General features: G+C 43.1%; 1 pseudogene; it reads left to right on the forward strand.

The window, feature by feature from the left end:
- The window catches only part of LOC127919406 (DCN1-like protein 3), a 3,723-nt pseudogene extending 368 nt beyond the window's left edge, over positions 1-3,355 (forward strand).
- Positions 3,356-4,460: the final 1,105 nt, after the last annotated feature.

Below are 4,460 nucleotides of genomic sequence, written 5' to 3' on the forward strand. Positions count from 1 at the left end.
TGATCTTCATATGTTTTTTCTAGCTTGCATTTAGTGGTCGTTTTCTCTAGGAATTATCACCTCAGTGTTGTGGCTTTTGACCCTTTGTGACTAGCAGCTTTGTTGATCCAGTGATTCATTGTCACTGTTATTGTTGACTCTGTGTGACTGTGTTGGACTCCTCCTCTGTCTCAGGGCTCAAGGGCATGTTGAGACGTCTCACCAGGCCAGAGCAGAGGCGTCTAGGTGGGGCAGGCAGGGCCTGAAGGAGGGGTGGACAGACCGTGAGAACCAAAGCGAGCGACATGGGCCAGTGTGTCACCAAGTGTAAGAACCCATCGTCCTCGCTCGGGAGCAAGAGTGGCGACAAGGAGCCTGGGTCCAAGTCCCACCACAAGAAATGCGGGGGCACGGGAGGCAGTGGGGGAGGAGGACACAAGGAGGAGCCCAGCTCCCTGAGCAGCAAGGCCTCCAGTGAGCTCATGTTCAATGGCACCAAGAATGCCTTGGAGGTCACCGTGAGACCACGATGATCCCCACATCGGCCATGATGGGGACCTGAGGAATGAGGAGCACTCGGTGACAGATAGGGAGGGGCCGTCCTGCTGCGCATCGAGGAGCTTTTCTGCTGCTACAAGGACCCGCAAGAGGAGTCTATCTTGGAGGAGGGCATGGAGAGGTTCTGCAACGACCTGTACGTGGACCCCGCCGAGTTCCGTGTGCTGGTCCTCGCTTGGAAGTTTCAGGCTGCCACCATGTGCAAGTTTACAAGGTGAGAGATGGGTTGTGAATGGGAAGGGGTAGGCATAAGACTAAGAAAACGCTACATCAATGTGTTGTTGCTGATATTCAGAGAAATATCTTCTGAGAAGATTCCTCGAGTCAAGTATTGGTCCAAAAGAGACCATATTAGCTCATAATGTCTTATGCTAAACTCTGATCAAATTCAAAAATGTCTACAGCTGCCATGCACTGTCTGTTTTAGGCTAGTTTCCTGTTACTGTGCAGTGTTTCAATTAACATTGTTCTGGCTGGCCACCCCACTCGTTTCTGTAGCTCACACTTTATAGTTATAGGGCACAAATAGAATCAGTCTCTGGAGATGACACTGTACTCTGTAATAAGTGGCTGAGATGAGTATGGAGTGGACAGTGTGTCTTTTCTGAGGGTCTATTCCTCAGATGATTTTGTCTCATCAATTGTCATGTAATGTCTGAAAATTGGACCTATTACGATCATTTTACATGAAACAAAATGTTCCCATCTGAGCTACCCTAGCTACCTAAACTTTGAAAGTTTTACTGTTGCTTTGCTGTTCAGACCAGGTCTGATTTAATGTCTGCAGTATAAAATGGGGGGGGGAAAAAGGCATATCAGAGGACATATCTGGCCAGGGTGTCATGTGCTGAAGCGACAGAAGCACAATATGGCAGGGTGACAGGATGTGGTGAAGTTTATCTCAGGGCATCTTGCCCTTTCTCTCTCCCTGTGCTGTAAAAGTGTCTGGGCCTGCTACACGTTATCATACTGACAAAGAGTTGAGAGACCAAGACGGCACGGTTATTTCCTTGCTTACTTTTCCTGACTTGTTTATGTTGAGGCCTAGATGATGTGATTTTATCAGTTTGATGGTAAGAGTTTCTCAACTGAGCTTATTGGCTTGAAATTGCCCCAGGTTGTCACGGACAGGTTTTTTCTCCATAAGGCTTATTTAAGGCTTATTGCCTGGTTCAAAGGTTGACATTATGTTGCAGCAAGGTTAAAGTTTTGTGTTTTTATATTAGTTTTATTTCTATTAAATTTAGTTTGTTAGTTTTCAGACCTGATTTGCTAGTTTTATTTCACAAAATATTTATATTTAGTTTTTTTATATTATTTAGTTGCAGTTATAGTTTTTAGTGTTGGATAGAAATCATGTGTGGAGGCTCGGAATCATTTGTCAGAGTTGTTTGTTATTGTGTTTTTTGGAACGTTACCACATAGTGCCATGGCTTCATGGAACTCTATTCCACATCAGGTAACTGATGCAAGCAGTGGGAAATTAGGATAAACGGATAAAAATACTCTCCTTATAGAACAGCGAGGACTGTGAAGAGACCGACACACACACATACACCTGATAAGACACACACTCTACACACACGTACACATGGATTTTGTATTCTAGATATGTGGTAGTAGGGTAGTGGCCTGAGGTATATAACTGCCTTTATGTTGCTAGACCCCAGGAAAGGCAGCAGCTAATTGGGATATTTTAATAAATACAAATACCACAGAGAAGGCAGTAATATTAAAGGTGATCGGTTAGGTTGAAATTATAAAGTAAATCTCAATGTGACTTGGATTCAAAAGGAATAGTGCCAAGACTGGTGCAAAAACATATGGTGGAAGCAAACTCTCCCCATGCTTACACCAATCCAATGCTTTTAACTTTTGGTAGTACATGTAAGAAGAATCAAGTTAGCTACATTTTCCCCACCCTGTTAGCAAGTGATAGTGACGCACTAAGTAGACCTATTTGAAACAGCACCATCTTCTGGCAGCATTTTACCAGCCAGATTCTGTAGCTTGAATCTCTTGAAAACCCTGTTAGATTTTTGCCAAAGTTTTACAATAAAACTAAACAAAGTTTACAATAAAACTGAACAATTCATGATGATTTGATTTAGTTTAAATCAAATATAGTTTCAGTGTTGTTAATTATTTGTCTAAATAGTTTTTTCATGATTCATTTTCTTTTTATAATAACCTTGTGTTGTGGTCTATAACGCAGCCCTGTTTTCCTCCACCTGTCTATAGGAAGGAGTTTGTGTAGACGGATGCAGGGCGATCAAGGCAGACAGTCTCGAGGGCATCTGCCTCCCGGTTCCCCTTCATGCTGCTGGAGCGCAGGGCGAGGAGAACTTCAAGGAGCTGTACCGCTTCACCTTCCAGTTCGGCCTGGAGCGCCTGATGAAGGCCAGCGCTCGCTGCAGCGTGACATTGCCATTGCGCTGTGGCGCTTGGTCTTCACACAGGACACGCCAGCCATCCTCGAGCACTGGCTGGAGTTCCTGGGCGAGAACCCGTCAGGTGTGCGGGGGTATCTCGCGGGACACCTGGAACATGTTCCTCAACTTCACGCAGGCCATCGGGCCGGACCTGAGCAACTACAGCGAGGACGAGGCCTGGCCAAGCCTCTTTGACACCTTTTGTAGAGTGGGAGATGGAGCGCAGGAGAAAAGAAGAGCAGTTAAAGAGGGCAGGAGGAGGAGGACAGGATGCACTGAGACAGATGAGAGCCTCCTCCAGTACAGACAGACTTGAAACAGAGGGCAGGACGGGGCTCACAGACCTGGGGGCAAATGACTATAGAATTCTGGGGAAGGGAGGCTAGTGGGCGGAGTCTGACCTAAGTGAATCAGCATCTGTGAATGATTGATGACAAATTGGTATTACTGTTATTCCTCTCTCTCCTTTTCTGTTGTGGTGGGCTGACTTTCCACCCTGCTTTATTTCTGGTTAATGAAAGGGCTAAAATAACTATTGTTTAAGCACTTCTATTTAAGTTATTTGTTTTATTTTTCTTTAATATGTGTTTTAGGTAATTTGGACTTGTGGTCCATTTGAATCTTTCCCCACCCTTCCTAAACTCACAAAACAATCTCAGTATATAAGGTTGCTTTAAAAGCCAGGTGCCAGAAAGCCATACCCCAAGTCTCATATTTTTACAGCTTACATTGACCTGGAAACACTGGTGATTTGACCTCTCACCCAAAGATGCAGGCCTATTAAATTCTCATATTACATTAAGGGAAATCTAGTTGTCTGCAAATAACACCTTATTACCAGAACCTGAGCTTTACCTTTTGGGGTCAGTGAAATCAACTTGATTTTAAATAATGTTTTTATTTTGGAACAATATTTGAGTGTGGATGAATTGGCTTGTGTTTTGAAATGTGGACTATTTAAAGGGTTATTCTTGGCCTATCTATTGCCTGTAGTTGTGATGGCCAACCATGATTTGTTCAAAGATGTGGTCGTACTCAAGCGTGCATAATGTCCTAAGACGGAGTAATGTCCTAAAGAAACATTTATTTGACAGTGACAATACCAATTTCTTCCTAGAATTTTTATTTTATTTATCTAAATTAAAGTGTTTAGTGCATTCGAATGTATTCAGACCCCATCACTCTTTCCACATTTTGTTACATTTTGCCTTATTCTAAAATGAATTAAGTTAATTTATTTCCTCATAATGACAAAGCGAAAAACGTTGTCGAAATTTTAGCAATTTGATTACAAATAAACAAATGCCTTATTTACATAAGTATTCAGACCCTTTGCTATGAGACTCGAAATTGAGCTCAGGTGCATCCTGTTCCATTGATCATCTTTGAGATGTTTCTACAACTTGATTGGAGTCCACCTGTGGAAAATTCAATTGCTTGGACATGATTTGGAAAGGCACACACCTGCCTATGTAACTTCCCACAGTTGAC

The sequence above is a fragment of the Oncorhynchus keta genome, unplaced genomic scaffold (assembly GCF_023373465.1).
Source record: "Oncorhynchus keta strain PuntledgeMale-10-30-2019 unplaced genomic scaffold, Oket_V2 Un_contig_16568_pilon_pilon, whole genome shotgun sequence".
NCBI classification, from domain to species: Eukaryota; Metazoa; Chordata; class Actinopteri; order Salmoniformes; family Salmonidae; genus Oncorhynchus; species Oncorhynchus keta.